The following is an 11,384-nucleotide window of genomic DNA, read 5'->3' as shown; positions in this document are numbered from 1 at the left end:
CTTACAGTCATTCATAAATTTTACTCATTCAATTCTTATTTCTAACAAACTACTTGCAACACTTTCCAACAGATTCCTACTTTGGATTTATAAAACCATGCACTGTTCCACTTAACATCTGGGAGGCCATGTTCCAGAGAGAAAAAAGTGTGATATAAAAAGTGCCACCTACTGATACCCAACATATAAAGAGATACCTCTTAGACTGAAGGCCACTGGCAGAAAAGAACTTACTCTTTGATTAAGTCACTCAGCCCTTCAAAGGGTACCTTGAGCTCCATTTTTTGCAGAAGCACTTATTCTTAAAGATACTCTTTAAAAAATGGTTGGGCATAAATGTGTAGGTTTGCACTGTCTACAAAACAGAGATGAAAGTTGCTATTAGAATTAAAAACACTATACAAAAAAAAATTATACAAGACTTGCAAAATCTAGCCAGCCATCTAAATTCAGTTCATACATTTATACTGTGATATATATTTGGGAGAACATATAATCGATCAAGACATATCCCCCCTCCTCTAGGAGAGAATAATAGCACGTACTAAAAAATAGTAACAAAAGCAACACCAAAAATAACAATGCTAGGAGCTGTTCTAAGCCTTTCCCATGTATTAATTCATTTTAATCTACAAATAAAATATTCTTTAAAAGTAGGTACCATTATTGTCCTCATGAAGACAGATGAAGAAACCAAGGCACGGATTAGCTAAATGACTCCCCAAAGTCCCCTGTAGCTAGAAATTAGAATATATTTAAAAAAATACTGAAATCGTTATTGACAACTGCCAAGATATGGAATTGTCCACCAACAGATGAATGGATAAAGAAGGCGTAGTGTATATTTACACAATGGAATATCATTCAGCTGTGAGAAAAGAAGAAATCCTGTATTTGTGATCATGTGGATGGACCTTGAGGGCATTATGCTAAGTGGAATAAGTCAGACAGAGAAAGACAAATACGGTACGAGATCATATATGTGGAATCTAAAAAAGTTGAACTTATAGGAACAGAGAGTAGAATGGTGGTTACCAGGGTCTGGGGCTGGGGCAAATAGGAAGATGGTGGTCAAAGATCTAAGATAATTGAGTTATAAGATAAATAAATTCTGGGACTTTAATGTAGAGCATGGTGATTATATTTAATACTGTATCATATATTTGAAAGTGCTAAGAGACTAGATCTTAAATGTTCTCACCACAAAAGAAGGAATGTGACAAGATGGAGGTGTAGGCTAATGCTGTTCCTTGAAGAGGTACAGCTCTGAATGAATGGAGGCGAAGTTCTACCTGCCATGCAGGAGCAGAAAGGAAGGAGGGAGGCTACCTTCTGGAAATAATGATCTAGTGGGGGCTCCATTGCAGGCAAAGTACGTGAAAAATCGTCAACGATCATCTCATTTCCATATATGCTTTTACTCTGCCAAGATTTTTAAAAATGGTGTTTCCTGCAAGTACCCTGGGGTCTGGGGAAAATGCATACATAACTCTGGGAGGATATACTTAAAGCCATATGTACAAGCATATAAATATATATGGGTTAGAATAATTGATCATATAGAGATCTGGGTTTTCTCCCCCAATTCCCTATACTCCACAGAAACAAACAAGGCAAAATATTGACTCGCAAAATTCTCATTCAATCTTAAAGTCTGGATGACATTAAGATAAACCACAGTGGCTTTGCGCTGTTCATGAGATCATCTAACCTCTTGACGGAATTACAGCTTTATAATCCTACCCCCTCTCTTTATTACCCTATGTACAGCACTCCATTAGCTAGAGTGCAGTCAGAAAAAAACCTTCCCAGCTGCCGAATTACCCTAATCACAATTCTTTTCTTACCTTGCCCGCTCTGGGCTGCAGGGCGGGGGAAGGAGCAGAAGGTGGAGGGGAGGAGAGAGCTGATGTTTCAGTGACAACTAGAAGAAGGTGCTTGACATTTCTTCCCTGCTCTTAGTCAGCATGACGGCCCGTTCAGTCTCCACCTCGCCCAAGCCTGTATTAACCCAGTGTGGAATATGGCAATTTCCTAAGCCACGGTCATCGAAGTAAATACCATTTCTCCCCATAAGTCTCCCTTTAGCTGCTGCATTCCTTGTGCTTGTTTAGCTCATGATATTTCATGTCAGATATTTTAGAGACTGTGCTCAAGTACAAATGGCCAAGCAGCTAGATTGTGAAATGCCCTGCTCCCATCCATCTGGGGAGGGAGTACGCCGCGGGGAGGTTGTGTTTTGTATTTGTTTTACATTCATTATGTGTTTCTTGCTGAGCCTGCCTTTCCCACAAATATTGATGACTGAGATAATGACTCTCTATTAACACCAACTGATGTTTGGTGATTGTGAATCTTCGGAAAGTACTTAATAATCACATTAAAAGATTTTGCTTTATGATGGTGGCAATCCTGCCAGATGTGCTATTGTGTTGTTAGATAAAAGCCGTCTTGAAAAGGTTTCAAGGTAACGTTTAAAAAGTAATCTTTTATTAGACTGCCTAGCAAGATGCCCCATAAGCCCTGAAAACACATAAGAGGTTTGAGTTCGGATAAAGAATGTGTTACCAGATGGCAACAACAGTAATTACCCTGTCCCCAAACTCAAATTATATTTACCCTGCCTTTTGCCTACAAAGTTGCCAACGCAATATCCAGCTTTTCCACTGGAGCGCACCATGTCATATTTCCTGCTGGCACATATATTAATGAGCGGGTGCTTTTATTAACAGTGTAAGACAAGAATATTTCAATCTTGTTGTTACCCTGCTGCCTGATATAAATCATAAAGGACAAGGATAAAATTTAATTTGCAATAACTCTTTGGAGCCAGAGTAATGCTTGCCCAGGAGTTCCTTGTCAGAGCATCGTGGCTTTTCATTAAGTACTCAGCCACTGAATTCTTTTCAACTCTGGCAGAAGCAGCCAGGGAACACTTTGGGAGCTCTATAAAAGGCATTCTCCTAATCTTCAAACCATTGGAAAGACTTTTTAGCATCTGTTAAAATATTTTTCCCTTCTAATCTGCCTGAAACTAATCGGGAGAAAATTCTAAGATGTTTCTTAATTAAGCAATAAGAAATGGTGAAGGGTGGTCTGTGCTGAGTTAATCACAGCTGTAAAGCATGAAAAAAGGAAAAGAGTTAAGTACCCCTAAATCCTTGGGCATCTCATTTCCCTCTGAATGTGCCTTATTGCTGTTATTAAGAAGTCTTTTTGTATTTCAGGATAGGAAGCTCCAAATGCGGAAAAGCTCAAGTGCAAGGGAGGGTCAGGCAGAAAAAACCAGCAAAATCCTCCACTGTGGCCAGGAGAGGGGAGGAAGGGGGGGAGCAAGGGGTAGAAAGGTGCTTCACTCTGCTCTCTTTTAGCCCCTGGCTTCTGGGAGTGGCCTACGGAACTGCGTCCTCAACCAAGAAGGAAATAAAACCGCGACAACTGCGAGAAGTCAGGCAACAGGGGAGGTCCCGGCTTCACTAAGGAGCGCAAGCCCGCTTCACCTGACCCAGTTCCTTGTGGGATTCTCAGGTCGTGTTCATCAGCACACAGCTGGTGAAGGAGACAGTGTGAGAGCCGAAATCTCCCTCCCTGAAGCCAAGTGTGCAAACTTCTCTTTAAAACCCCCGAAAAGGTGAGCACCTAAACCCTTAAACCTACCTCCTCGTCCCTAGGATTCCGAGTCCCCACAAACTCCTTACCAGCAAATCCAGAGCTTACCAGAGGAGCATGGCAACTCAAACTTGCTTTCTCTCCAGACCATTAAGCCAGGAGTCCTCCCTCCTGTTTGGTTCAACCCCGAGACCAACCCTAGGAACTAACTCTGGAACAGTCTTTCGCATTGTTGCATGCACTTCCCCCCTCCGTGAAAAATCTGCCCGTGCCTCATTAGACCTAATGTTAGGGAGTGATTGGTTAGCAATTGCAAGGACAGCGAGGACAACAACCTTCATCTGCTCTGCCATCAGAATTGTGAACTTCATCCTCACAAGAACTGGATGGAATAAGGGCACCACACAGCCCCTCACACTGCATGCTGTTTATCTTTTCACTTTCGTTGACATTTTATTCAGTGAAGACAGCAAAATCTGTCAGCTTGAAATCTTATATTAAATATCAGAATTAAGTACATAACTGGTGTTTTTGCACTTTCTTCTCCATACAGTTGACCCTCGCGATTTGCAGATTGCATTATTTGCAAATTTGCCTACTTGCTAAAATTTACTGTAATCATCGAATTCACTCCGAAGAGCTTCCACAGTTGTTTACAGACATACATATGCACAAAGCAGTGAAAACACTGAGTCACGGACCTACACATCCCAGGTGAGGATGGACAAGGTGACGTTCTGCTTTTTCATATCAGTTCTCCTACTAAAAACAAGTGTCCTTTTTGCAGTCTATTTAGTGCTCTGTTTTCACATTTTTGTGTTTTTGTTGGTAATTTTGCTGTTTAAATGGCTCTGATGCATGGTGCTAAATTGCTATGTAGTGTTCCTACTCTCAAGAAGTCTTTGATGTGTCTTACAGAGAAAATACATGTGTTAGGTAAGCTTCATTCAGGCATGTTGTAGTGTTCTTGACTGTGAGTTCGATGTTAATGAATCAACAATTTATATTGAATAAGATGTCTCGACACAGTAACACACATAAAACAAAATTGCATATTGATCAGTTGATGAAAATGTTGTGGCCAGGGGCTTGTAGAATCTAACCTTGTATTCCCCCAGAGGCAATAATTCAGTTTTTGCTAATTCCGGGTTTGCTGCTACTTTGTAGAACATAACTACCATGAATAACAAGAGTCGACTGGATCATCAACATTGCTTACTTCAGCGCAGGACCAGATGGTCTCCCTGGTGAATTTTATTAAACATTTAAAGAAAAATCAACACCAATCCTTCTCAAACTGTTCCAAAAAATCAAAGAGGAGGGAACACTCCCAAACTCATTTTATGAGGTGTCATTATCCTGATACCAAAACCAGAAAAAGACACTTTCCTAGAAAGGAAAACTATAGGCCAAGATTCCTGATGAATGCAGATGCAAAAATTCTCAACCAAATACTAGCACACCAAACTCAGCAGCACATTAAAAGCATCATTCACCATGATCAAATGAAATCTATCCCTGGGATGCAAGGTTGGTTCAACATATACAAATCAACCAATGTGATACATTGCATTAATAGAATGAAAGAAAGGAATCATAGGATCATCTCAAAAGATGCCCCCCAAAAAAAGCATTTGACAAAATCCAAACATCCATTCATCCATTCATGATAAAAGCTCTTCACAAATTAGGCATAAAAGGAACACATCTCAGCATAATAACAGTTATTAACAATAATAACAGTTAATAATAATGTTGACAAGATCACAGCTAACATCAATGGTGAAAGGATGAAAACTTTCCTCTAAGATCAGGAACAAGACAAGGGTGCCCACTCTCACCACTCCTATTCAACTTAGTACTGGAAGTCTTAGCTACAACAGTCAGACAAGAAAAAGAAATAAAAGGTATCAGAATTGGAAAGAAAGAAGTAAAACTGTCTCTATTTGCAGACAACATGATTTTACATATAGAAACTTCCAACGACTCACCCAAAAAATGGTTAGATCTAATCAATGGATTCAGTAAAGTTGCAGGATACAGAATTAACATACAAAAATCAGTAGCGTTTCTATACACTAACGATGAAATTTTTGAGAAAGAAATCAATCCCATTTACAATGGTATCAAAACCAATAACATACTTAGGAATAAATTTAATTTAGGAGGTGAAAGAGCTGTACACTGAAAACTACAAGACATTGATGAAAGAAATCAAAGAAAACAAAATAAATGAAAAGGTATCCCGTGTTCATGAACTGGAAAAATTAATATTATTAAAATGTCAATACTACTGAAAGCCATCTATAGATTCAAAGCAGTCCCTATCAAGATTCCAATGGCATTTTTTATAGAAGTAGAAAAAACACTCCTAAAATTTATATAGAACTTAAAAAGGCCCCAAGTAGTCAAAGAAATCCTGGAAAAGAGGAACAAAGCAAGAGGCATCACACTTCCTGATTTCAAAAGCTAGAGTCATCAAACCAGTATGTCACTGGCATAAAAATAGGCAAATTGATCAATAGAACAGTATTGAGAGCCCAGAAATAAATCCAAGAATATATAGTCAACTAATATTTTTAAAGGAAGCCAAGAGTACTCAATGGAGAAAAGATAGTCTCTTCTTCAATAAATAGTGGTGGGATAATTGGTTATTTACATGTAAAAGAATGAAACTGGACCCATATCTTGCACCACTCATGAAAATTAACTCAAAATGGATTAAAGACTTAATGTTAAACATGAAACCATGAAACTCCTAGAAGAGAACATGGGAAAAAAACTCCTTGACATGGGTCTTGGCAATGATTTTTTGGATATGACACCTAAAACACAAGCCACAAAATAAAAAACAAACAAGTGAGACTATATCAAACTAAAAAGCTTCTGCACCAGCAAAAGAAACCATTGACAAAGTAAAAAGACAATCTAACCCTACAGAATGTGAAAAAATACTTACAAACCATATATCTGATAAGGGATTAATATCCGAAGCATATAAAGAACTCATACAACTCAATAGCAAAAACCCCACAAACCCCCCCCCAAAAAAACAAATAATCCAATTTAAAAATGGCAAAAGACCTGTTCCTCCAAAGAAGATCTATGAAAAGCCAATAGGTACTTGAAAAGATGCTCAAACATCACTGGTCATTAGGGAAATGTAAATTAAAAGCACAATGAGACATCACCTCCTACCTGCCAAAATGACTATCATCAAAAAGACAAAAGATAACAGATGCCGGTGCAGATGTGGAGAGAAGGGAGCCCTTGTGCACTGCAGGGCTGACTATAAATTGGTGCGGCCACTATGAAAACCAGTACGAAGCAGCCTCAAAAAAATGAAAAATAAAACTACCAGATAATTCAGCAATTCCACTTCTGGGAATATATCCAAAGGCAACAGACACACAAACTCAAAGAGGTATCTGCACCCACACGTTCTTAGCAGCATTATTTACAATAGCCAAGACGTGGAAACACCCTAGTGTCCATTGGTGAATAAATTCATAAAGAAGCTGTGGTATATCTATACCAGAGGATATCCTTCAGCCATAAAAAATAAAAATAAAATAAAAAAAACAAGGAAATCCTACCGTTTGCGACAATGCAGAGAGATCTCAACAGCATGATGCTAAGTGAAATACATCAGACAGAGAAAGACAAATACTGTATGATCTCACTTACATGTGGAATCTAAAAACAAAACCAAACTCATAGAAACAGAGCTCAGACTTGTGGTTAGCAGAGATGGAGGGTGGGAAGGAGAAGTGGAGAAAAGTGGTCAAAAGAGCGAAACCTCCAGTTCTAAGATAAGTAAGTACTAGGGGTGGAATGTACCACTTGCCTCTAGTAACAAGGCTGCATGGTAGAGAGCAAGGTTGTAAAGAGAGGAAACCCTAAGAGTTCTCAGCACAAGGAGAAAAAACTGTTTCCTTTCTTTTTTCTTTTTATTGCATCTACAAGATGGCCGCCAGCCGTACCTGTTGTGGTAGTCACTTCACGATATGTGTAAATCAAACCAAAGAAAGAATTGCTTCCTTTGCATTCTCCCCTCTCAGGTGGCTCGAACCAAAGCTGATAACACTGTAGTGGTTCTGAGGTGAAGTCACATCCATTTTAGAGAAGGGGTATTCTTCTAGCCTCCTCTCTAACATCTGAGATCACGTAGATTTCTTTTTATTATGATGTTATGTTAATCACCATACATTACATCATTAGTTTTTGATGTAGTGTTCCATGATTCATTGTTTGCATATAACACCCAGTGCTCCATGCAGCACGTGCCCTCTTTAATACCCATCACCGGGCTAACCCATCCCCCCACCCCCCTCCCCTCTAGAACATCACATAGATTTTTAAAAAGTCTTTTGATCTGGCCCACAGCTGGGCCTCTCTAAGGCAACTTTCCCTCCATACATGTGGCATTCTGATGTCAGTACTTGAGACGACTTGAGGCCCTGCCTGTGGCTTTTGACAAGCTTTGGCCGGGCCCACAGCCCTGAGATCTGAGAAAACCAATACCTTGGTTTGCCTATAACTCTGCTCTAAGGCATAAGAGACACAGAAGTGCGCTATCATAAGAAGTATTTGAACATATTCTTCTAGGGTCTTGCTGGCCAGCAGACTCCACGGATGCCCTGTGTGCCTTTGAAGAGTACAGGGAATCCGTCTCTGACCTCAGCCAGCGCCCCAGCGGGTGCAACTGCAGAATGCACCACACCCACCGCACGGAGAAAACGTGGGACGCCTCGTGCACGGAAAAGGTACAGTTCTAGGTGCTAAAATAGAAACCGTTTCCCTTTCTTCCATGATCTCTCTCCCAACTCGTCATGGTGGCTTTTTTTTTTTTAATTCTATTGAACTCTGTTCTTAGTTTTAAAAGAATTAAAATATCGCATGAGTTTCATTGGTCATCTTTATACTGTACGTTGACAGTTTGAAATGAAAATACAAGTGCATTTCACTCTAATGTGGAAACCATCGAAATTGCATAATCTGTACTTCTTGGCTGGTGTGTATGTATTTTGTTCTCACCAAGACAGTGAAAACACTGCACCAAACTAACTCAACTGTTTCCATTTTACTTCTTGATACTCACACCTTCTATCACCCCTCTCTACCTTCGGCTTCCTGCCAGGTAAGGAAGGCCAGGAGGAAAAGGAGCTTTGGGCAGCTCTGCTTTTCCCCTTCCTTCCATGTCCTACTGTGAGGGTGAGTGCTTGCCGAACAGAGAAGTAACACAAGTAAGAAACACTATGATGAGGTTCACTGGCCATTTGTGTGACTTAGAACAGCATCACCCCCTTTCTGCATTCCAGGCGAGTTCTCACTCAGACGAAGGCACGGCCCTTGGGGTCAGCAGTGCTCCTACTCACCAGTCCCAGGTGCGTCGTGCTTGCTGGTGCCCACTTGTGTCTTGCTGGACTCTCTCACACCCCCGGGGGGCACCGGAAGTTTGTGCTCACGGGCCATCCCCAAGGCTATATGAGAAAGCAGGGATGCGGCACGGCAGACACACACAGTATGCCTTCTCTCGCGTGGCCTGTTGTGCTGTCCCATCAGGCTGCACATACAAAGCTCACATTCAAAGGTAAAATTTCAAGATGGCGGAAACAGAGCGTTAAAGTGAGCACAGGGCCCTTCGGAGCACAGGACCCTGTGGGATACAGGTTACACACCCACGATGCTGGCCTGGGCACCCAGACTGGGATGGGCCACACACCCGGAGCCCTGTGCGGCTTCTCGAGTCATGTCTGGAAAACATTCACCACCCAGACAGGGGAGTCTTGAAAATAAGGACCCATTTCCTGGAGAATAATGAACCCTTGAAATAATGAATATGGTCATTCAGCCTGGGTGGGCGCCGGTTATCAAAAAGGAAGCTCTGGGCCTTACCTGAGAGCTTGTTGAGCAAATTGCAGAAAGTCACTTGAGAAGGCACTGAGATGATCCCTTTCACAAAAAAAAAAAAAAAAAAAAAAATCCGAGAGAGGAAATCTGAGGTCTGGGTGTGAGTGAGGAGCCACACAGATGAGCTCAGCCCTGGAAATACTTTAGAGATGAGTATGAGCAAGGTTTTCAAGACCCATGGGGCCTACAGGCAGTGGTTTGAGGAAAAGGGGATCTCCAGTGTGTACGGTGGGAAACAGCTTGAACGGGCCGACTAAAGTAGGGGGCAGGCTGGTAGAGAGGGCAAGAGAAGGAAGAAAGGAGGAAAAAATCCTGTTTTGGAAGCAGCCATGTGAGGACCTTTGAGAAGAAGGGAAGATAGATTATGTGTGAGGTGCTGTTGTTTGAACTCCGAAGGCGGGACTCTGAGTCCAAACTTCAGAAAATAAGGGGAAACAATTACCAGAAACAGTGAATGCAGGGAGCAAGGGAGAAGATAGGGGAGCACGTTGGCAGGGGCTCTGAAGCCTGCATGCAAGGGACAGAGGAGGTTACTAATCAATGGTTTGGCTTTGCAGATTTGGAGTGTCATTCCGAGGTCATTTGTACATCTATTTGAAACTGACTGCCATGCACAATTGTGTATCACGGTCCACAGACCACAGTGGTCGTCCCCAGGATTGCCCAGGTCCTGGTTTCATGCAGCTGCGTCTTCCCTTTCCCTTAGGTGTGCATGGCACCTGTGACATGTTTCTAACCGCTAGAAAACAACAAAAGTGACGGGAAGTCTGTGGCTGCATATGTGAGATTACATTGCACGGGACCAAAATGTCCATCCTGCGGGAAGTGCCTCTCCCTTGCTGGCTTTGGGAAGCAGGAAGCGTGTTGGTGAGGCCCAGGGAGCAAGGAACTGAGGACAACAGAATGCAGCCAGCCCTTCCCTGGTCCAGCGTCAACATAAGCTTTATGACCTATAAAAGTCAAGGTAGGCTTTCTAAAGTTCCGTACCCATGTACTGGTTATCCATTGCTGCGTAACAAATGAACACAAACATGGAGGCTTGAAACAGCATGCACTCATCATCCCACAGTTTCTGCGGGTGTGGCTCAGACCTCGATGGCAGTCTTGTGAGCACCAGAGCAGGAGCTCCAACCATGCTGTGTCTCCCTCCAGACCCACAGGAACTAGGAGATAAGTGTGTGCCTCCCTGGCGGTTTCATCCTTCCCACCATCCTGAACTCAGGACCATGTTGCAGGTTCTATCACCTTTACTTCAGTGGCTTGGTGGTCACCTCCTGCAGATGAGTTCCCAAACCAGTAGTTCCAGCTCTGAACTGCTCCCGAGTGCCAACTTCCATCTTCAATTTCCTGAAGTCACTAATTCAAAGAGTCAAACAGTTATTATCTAGTCACTCGAGTATTTAACCAATGTTTGCTAAGTGACTTCTCTGTGCCAGGCACTGTTCTGGGCACTGGAAATGAATGAACATCCCTGCCTTTATGCCATTTATTTTCTAGTGTGGGAGGAGACAGATGCTGAATGTTTGTTGGATGACGTTAAGAGCTAAAGAGAAAAAACAAATCAGAGAGAGGGATATAAAGTGCCAATGTGGGGAGCTGAAATTTTATACAGGGTGGACAGGTGTAAAAACATGCAAGTAAGAGGGCAAGCCAGGCATGTGTCAAGGAAGAAAGTACTCCAGAGAGAGGGAACAGTAAGTGCAAAGGCCCTGAGGCAGAGTGTGCTATTTGAGGAACAGCTAGGAAACCAGTGTGGCTGACATAGAATGACCAAGACAGGGAGAGTGATAGGAGATGAATTCAAGGAGGGAAGGAAAAGGACAGATTTTGGAGGGTCTCATAAGTCATTGTACCATTTTGAC

Source organism: Phoca vitulina, unplaced genomic scaffold (genome assembly GCF_004348235.1).
Source record: "Phoca vitulina isolate PV1807 unplaced genomic scaffold, GSC_HSeal_1.0 scaffold5, whole genome shotgun sequence".
Lineage (NCBI taxonomy): Eukaryota > Metazoa > Chordata > Mammalia > Carnivora > Phocidae > Phoca > Phoca vitulina.
This window is presented reverse-complemented; position numbering follows the sequence as displayed.